Here is an 8,261-nt window from a genome sequence, read left to right on the forward strand (position 1 = left end):
CCCCCCCAAAACAAAAACCCATATGGGTAGAAAATAAAAAAAAAAAAAAAAAAAAAGGCAAAACGTATTTCTAATTTGCACAGCCAAAAGCAAAAGCCAGAAATGAGTGCTGAAAGCTTGCACCCATCAGCCTGATGGAGAATTCAACAAGAGAAACGAGTCTTGTGTCACTGGTGATACTAAACTCCATTTAAGAAAAAGAAAAGAACAACATGTTCTTGATGTCTCTCAGGAACAGGAAGGTTTCAGGAAGGGAAGAAATGTCATATTTGAGCTGAATCCTTTAAAGCCAAAGACCTGCCATTTTTAGCTGTATTTCAAACCACAATGACATAAAACTGTAGCTCTGCATGTCATGTTTCAGCAACTGCTATTTATAATGTCATGCAAGACCAATAACATATTCAATTGTAAAAAATATTTATTCAATTTTCTATTCTACCAAAAAAAATAATCTTGACTCAATATTTCCTACTAGCTGGTTTATATCACCTCCTGGTCCTCACTTTCTTAGCACCTCTTGACTTCCCTGCTTTTGTCAATCCAGAAGTCTTGCTGCATCTTGCTTTCACCTTCTTCTGTAGTGGGCAAAGGCAAGGAGAAGCCAGAAGGGCTGTGCAGGTTGAATCACACTGGCCATCATGGGGGTGACAACAGGCAGAGACAAAACTCTCCTCCCCTCACTCTGACTTTGATCATTGAGTCAGCAACAGGCAAAATATTTCATTTTAGTTTCTATTAAGATTCTTAAAGAATCTCGAAATATATTCATGATACTGGGTCTGGAATTTGCTTACAGACGTAGGCTTAGGATCTTGTCTAACACGACCAAAGAGTCAACAGCTGACTGACAACTCACTCACCACACACACATGCAAAACAGGAAACAAACATCAACTGTTTTGAAAAATAAGGTCTGTGGAAGAGAAAGAATCAGAAAATTATTTCGGAAGCTCAGAGACTTAATAATGAAGGCAGTGTTCAAAAGATACTTAAAGAGCATTACAGACAGAGTAAGGGTTTAAAGCGCTATTTTTAGTCGTGTTCAATAAAACATGCATCTGCTATATGTTTTTGATTTTATGAGGAAGCTTTTTCTTCGTGACACTACAGCGGGTTCGTCAAACTTCAGTCTAGTACAAATCATTTGATGGAAAAGTGCGACAGAGACACAAACAACGGGATACCACCTCCAGAATCCTCTTTTTGTTTTAAAAAATTTCCATTTGGATTCAGAAGCTGAGGATCAAGCCAAATAAAAATACAGTGTGCCATTGAAATGGAGATGTTTTATTAAGAGCAATCTCTTGCCAGCAATATCCGTTATTCTCCCCACATGCAGCAAACTTGCCCATACATTTTTTAAATGCAACTAACCTTACTTTATTAAGCAAATCAATCTAAAGTGGAAAGTGTGATTTTAATTGCAGCTTTGCATGTAATGAGGCAGGGCGAAGGTTTTGGCTGGGAATTCACAAAGCACTTTTCCGGGGGGCTCACCCCTTCAGACCCCGCCAAGCTTCCCAAGTTTCCCCGCACTGGCGGAGCACCACAGTCAGTTTTTCGGTATTCAGCACATCCTTCACCTTGACTCACTTGCTCATGCATTTGCTACCCCCTATTTACATACATTACACCCTCGTTGTGGTGCCAGCCGAGTGCATTCCACAGGCTCGGCTGCCCAGCCTGTAACTCCTGTTCATCCTGGGGGAGAGCGCCCGGCTCCCCCAGCAGCGGGGACACCCCGAGACCCCGGGGAGGCACAGTTGGGAGGGAGAGCTGGGAAAGGGCACTGGATCTTTGCAGCAGGGCTCGGTGCAGCTCAGTGTGCCACAGCAACTGCCTCCCACAAAATGAACGCGAGGCAGTGATCTATTTTACTCCGTGTGATTAGTGCCAGACTAACTGTTCAAAGGGAAGCCAACGCTACTTCACTAATTTAGTCACATACAATATTAGATCTTTGAAATATGCCTTATGTACAGCCTGCATTACCTTCTACAGACAAATACAAAAACATGGTCAACATTTGCAGTAAAATTATCATAGAAATGCCATCTGAAACCTTATTTCCTTTTACAATGTGCATTTCACAAATAACTTGTATTAAAATTATGTTTTACAGGGCAGAAATAGAAAACAAATACTCCTAGTAATTTAAACAGGCATTTGCATAACATGACTAAAAACATGTTAGAAAAAGAGTTCTGCAGCTGGAAGAGTGAGGTAAAAATACAGATACACTGATTTTAACACTGAATGTAAAAATGCCTTTTAGCTGCCATAATTAGTGAATTAAAGCGTACTTTCATCAAAACCATTCTAACTAAGATTACTATTATTGTTCTCACACACTGCTTCCTGCTTGTTAAATAGCACAATATTAGTAACAGGTAAATCACAGATTTCCAGAAAACCTCTTCACTGAAGCATCACCCAAAAATATTACCTTATTCAAGCCTTGCAAAAGCCACTTCCTATAATGACAAATTGTTATTTACAAAGCTGCACTCTTGCTCAGAGTGTTTTAATATTAATTATGCCTTTTGTTTAAAAGCTGGATTACCCTGTGACGCTGGGGAGTTCACAGGAGCTCACGGAGCAGAGTGATGCCAAACCCAGAGGGCTGTGGGCCTGGGAGAGCTGTGGGTGGGTGCCGGCCAGAGGCTGCTCTCCAAGACACAGAGGAAGGTGTCATTCATGACTGGGGGGAAATTACAAGCAATTAGGGAAATATTTCCCACAAGAATAACAGAGGAAATTGAGGCAGATGCACAGGGCAATCGAGAGCAAGTCTCACTGGAGGAGGGAAGCAACGGTCACTCTTGGGAGCTGAAATAAGATTATCGATGTACTTCAGGGAGGCCACATCAGATTCCAACTTAGGTCAGATTGGATTAGGTATTTTAAGCCTTCTGGCACAAAATTCTTCTATGGAGGACTACTCTGACGGTCTATAAGAACTTGTAGTCTCATTTAAAAAAATTGTGCTATTCTCTACAACACAGAGATTCTTAAATATTTAAAAGCCTTCTCCATTGGTTGTTCATCAGATTGATTACGATGCATATTTCAGCAGTTTTTTTCTAAAAATGCTCATCAGAGGATCAAGAAACGAGGTGTTCTGTGTGCTCTACATTGATTCACAATATTTCATTTTAATTCCAAAATACTGAATTCAGAAAACTGCCAAGAAAACAAAGCAGGAAATGTTTGTGTTTTGCTGTATGTTGCATATGCTCTATGGTAACCAAGAGCACAAAAGAAATAGATGATGTTGCATTTCCCAGCCTATCACTCACTAGCTAGCAAGCAGAGGAATAAAAACAGAAGATATGCAACTTGCCTCAGAGTACCTGCATGGTTTTTCTTCTACCTTAGTAGATAAAAAACTGCCAAGCTTCATATGCTACTTACCTTGTTTGAGCTCTCTCATTAAAATTAAGTATAATTTCTTAACCAAAAAAATAAAGCCAAGCATATCTCCTTAAAATTAGCCCCAAACTACCCCAGAAAGTTTTGAATACTTTTGGGAAGACCTTGGGTTAAAAAGGTCGGTTTTCCTTTGCCTCTGCCTTTGTAAGAAAGCTTTAGAACTGAGCAATCTTGTTTAGTTTGTACTTTCCAGGATACAGGCCAAATGTATCTTATCACCACATAAATCTGACATTCATATCACCTTCAAGGCACTGGGTTCCTGCTGTGTTACTCTCCCTCCTCAACAACCTTCACAAAACATGGTACCAAGAGTTGAATGAATTCATTAGTGATATCCTGGTGATTAAGAGGAAAAGAAATGTATTCTTCACACTGCACATTCTTAAATACAATGTCATCAAAACCAAGCATTACCCATCAGCCCAGAAACTGGTTTTAGGATAGTGAGATCTATTTAGCTGGAATGCAAGTCATTACAAAAGTCAATGCAGTTTCTTCCCTTGAGCTCTCTTATCCTTCCACCCAAAGTAAACCTTTCTGCAGGAAAAGCCTTCTCGTGATTTTCCATCCCACCCCTCCGTATTTGAAAAATATATATTAATGCACCATAATGGTTCTAATTTTGTTTTTATTCTAACTGAAGAGCAAGGAACAACAGCAGGTTTATTTAACTCCATTAACAATAAAGGTGAGTAGGTGATGGTACCTTTCTTCTGTTATCAGTAGTCTCAAGGCTAACCAAGAATGCTTATGTTTGAGCTACAAAAAAAGTTAAAGCTGATTTCTGTTCACTGAAACTACTGCAGTTCTATCAATGACGAAAGTGCTTTTATTGGGTTCCAGTACAGGTGCTTTGCAAATAAAGACCTTTCTAGCAAAGCTTTGAAAGGTGATCATAGGTGTTAACATGCACTACTGAAAAAACCTTTGGAAAGAGTTGATTCTCAGCCAAAGAAGAATAATTTAAACTGAAAACCAAAAGGTAAGCATCCTAGACAAGAAATTTTCTTGCCTCTCCTGTGCATTTTAAGAACAGATAAAGGCTATTCTGCAGAAGAAATACTTGAGAAACAAGGAAAAAAAGGCCTCAAAAGTAGCCCAGAAAGACAAAATTAGCTTTCCAGTAGTGTATGTTAGTTTTATGCCCCTCATCTAAGCAGTTCAAATGAACATGCACTCAAATGTTATTAGATATTGGCGCCATGGCATTTATATTTCCAAGTATGCAAGGGACACGTGCACACCAGCAGAAGCAGCAGGTCTAGAGGGCACTGTTATATCCCTATTTATTTCCCCAGTTACAACAGGCTACAAATGCATGCTATCGATTGTTATTTGTCTCATTGCAGATGTTCAGCCCTAGAATTTTTATCTTTCCTTTGTAATTTTTCTATTTAAATATTCTCTGCCATTGAGAGTGCTTACCAGTCTGATTATTCCTTAGCCTGCATCCCCTCATTTCAAACAGTTTCTGCCCAAACCTATCTGGTTCAAAATGTTAGCAACCAAAACTTCACCCTTGTGAAATAAAAAGTGGAAAGACCAATGACAGTGAAGAATTTTGAAGTCACCAAAGTCCTTCTCCAAGCAATAACCATTTCCTGTTTCCACATCCCAGCCCACAAGAAATTCAGTGGGCAAAGTCAAGGCAAAGACCCCGCTCATCTTTCCTTTGTGTTTGCAACACCAATTGCTGTTCCAAATTGATAAACTGTTATTGATGGTACAGATCAATGAGATTAAGCATGTGCTTAACTTTAATCACATAAATAAGTCCATTTCTGAATCTGGGCAGCATTATCCATCACTGGGAAGAACTAAGCTCTTTCTTGATAATTAACACTTCATTTGCTTTACCCTGGTCAGTGTTTCTCACATATGGTATAAAATTATATATATATTAAGAGCCAGGTTCAGAATCTAGAGTCAAATATATTCTTATCTGACAAATTTAACATATCAAGGAAGAGTCTGAAATTATTGGCATTATTCAGTCTTTGTTTTGCTACAGCAATGGGATGCCAGTCTGCAGAGTCAAACAGGAGAATAAAACCTGGTCAGAGGACCTGAATGAATTACTATTTGTGTAACTAACCAAGCTGTATGAATCCCACTACTGGATTCAGTTTTCCTTACCATTAAAGGTGTTTCATACTTTCTGTATAAAAGACCTCAATTGAACACTGAATAGTTTTTTATTTCTCTCTCAGAAAAAATATTATAGTTAAAATTGTTGTCTTCTCAGAATTTAAAACAGGTAGAAATACTCTTGTGGAAAAGATCTGATCATTTTATCAGTTTGGTTTGTTTTTTTGTTGGTTTTTTATCCTAAAGTTAAGCATATTCGACACACTAGGAGAATTTACTTTAAATTTCTAATTATTCAAATACAGACTAAATGCTGCATTACTATTTAGTATATCTTCATTAATTATCAGTGTTGAGGATGCATTTTAAGAAGTTCAGGAAGTTTTGAATGCACTTTTTTAGTGACACAAGAAAACTCTCAAGTTCTTAAGAACATCGTCATGATTAAATAAACATTTCATTTTATGCTTTAATTTTAACTCAGCTGAGTCGACAAGACAGAATGGTAAAGGAGTCTTCACGGATAAAATTATCCAAGAGGCAAACACAACTGAAAAAAAATACAAAACTTGCAAATACTTGTGTTTTCCTCTAATTGCTTGGAAATCAACTGCTACAGGACATAAATATCTCAATTGATTTTTCAATGCCAGACACCACAATTCTGAAAGGAAAAATTATATTTTTTTAAATTGATGAACTGCATTTAAAGTTTTGCACACATTTTGATCCCACTTACGCCAACGTTAATGTTCTGTACTGTAGAACACAACGCTCTGTTCATCTCCTGACCCACTGGTCTCATGGAAAACAGGACTGTGTGACCATTTCGAGAGTTGTGTTTCACTTACAGATTAGAGAAAGAAGTTGCCATACACCAGAACAGCCACAGTGGTACAAGCACCTTGATCACATGCTGTTAGCAACATGCAGCTCTGGATGTTTGAAGGAAATGATCAGCGAGCAGACCACACTCTGGAAATATTTCCACACATTCAAATATGTTTGTCCTCATGAAAAAACCAGAGCTTGGAGTTCTCAATTCTCTGGCCACAAAGATACCTTCCTTATTGGAAATAAATTAACAAAAAGTTGACTTTGTGCTGCTGATGTTGCCAGGAAGCTCTTACAAAACACAAGTATCAAAGAACAAAAACCCCGGCCCTCAACAGTGCATGAAGGGTTTGGGAGGCACAGCCTTGGTCTGGAGTCAATCACAGCTTTGATGGTCCACATTTGCACCAATTTGCAGTTGAGAAATAAGAGGCTTCACCGAGCACATTGTGCAAGCAGCTGATCTCCAGTGCAGTGATGTTCATGCAGCCAGTGAAACAGAGCTGTGAAAATGCACACCAAGTGCAGATGAGGAAGTAAAATACCAAAATGCACCACAACTACATTGACTAAATGCAGGTGTGTAGGACTTTGTCAACTGTGTGTGCACGCCAACATGCTCTGGCTACGACACATCCATAGATGATCCATCACTCAACAGAATGTGCCTCATGTCCCATGAAGGACAACAGGCAGCAGATAAATCTGGTCTAGTCCATATGGTGTGGAAAAAGCCTTTTTCCCCAGACTAAAGATTAACGGCAATTGTCAGAAATCTTAACAGGGGCCAATGTAAAGATAATTTTAAACTTACAGAAATTCCTAAGCGCTTCATCATCCCTTGTCATGAAGTAATAACCACATGCAAAAGCTTAATTTACTGTTAGACGGCCTACAGGAAAAAATATTTAAAAGAAAAAAAAAAAAGAAGGGAAAAAAAGAGGAACACACTTAAAGCTGAATTGACTTGCATTTCCCAGTGGTCTTGACAGCCCAACAAAGCAGTAGCAATGTCACTACCCAGCGTTAAATACGAGCTACAAAGACCAAAGTGCACAGCCCAGAGGAAAAGCCCAGCACAATGTTTGCATTCCCTCCGAGCTGAAGCATTCCATGGGCAGGCTTCAGCCTCCCAGGAAAACACACCACAGTGCTCAGCAGCTGTTTCTAACCTCTGGGTTTCTTCCAGTCAGAACCTCTCCCCTCATGCAACTCCTATCCCAGCCAGGGTTTAGCAGCCTTCTCCCTCCTCAGTCAGTGCCAGCTTCCAAAACACTTTTCCCTAATTTCTCTCTTTTCCTCTTTCCCCCCAGTTTATTCTTTTTCCTGACTTCACTACTGCAAGACAAATACCCTCATATCCACATGATTTTACCTATAAAGACTGTTGCTTAGAAGAGTGTCAACCACCCATGATCTTTAAAGAGTGTCCTTTCAGGATACGGGGAGGACTTATTTGAAAGAAAGTAGGAGCATTGCCCAAGACAGCAGCTGGGCCATCAGGTAGCGTGGATGGGCTCCTCAGGAGCAGTAGGGCTGGACACAGAGAGAAGCCAACAAAAGACCTCACCATGACTTCCCATGGCCCTGGTTCACAGCCAGGATGGGCCACAGAACCCATCAGTAGGTCAGTAAGCTCCCAGAATTGCCCCAAACCACAGCAGCACTAGCTAAAATGGGACAGCAGCAGGGCAGGCAGCAAGCTCAAATTCCCTCCATGCACCAGTGGGGCAGGATGACCCACTGCATCACTGGGTCATTACTCCTCCCCAGAACTGCATATACACACGTGATGTTTCTGAATATAAATAAATAAATACATATATACAAGAGAGATTTACAGTAAGAAAACACAGCCTGCTAGAGAGATTATATGAAGGAAGGAAGCATGCCAAAAGTGG

This window comes from Lepidothrix coronata, unplaced genomic scaffold (genome assembly GCF_001604755.1).
Source record: "Lepidothrix coronata isolate B3197 unplaced genomic scaffold, Lepidothrix_coronata-1.0 Scaffold153, whole genome shotgun sequence".
Taxonomy (NCBI): Eukaryota; Metazoa; Chordata; class Aves; order Passeriformes; family Pipridae; genus Lepidothrix; species Lepidothrix coronata.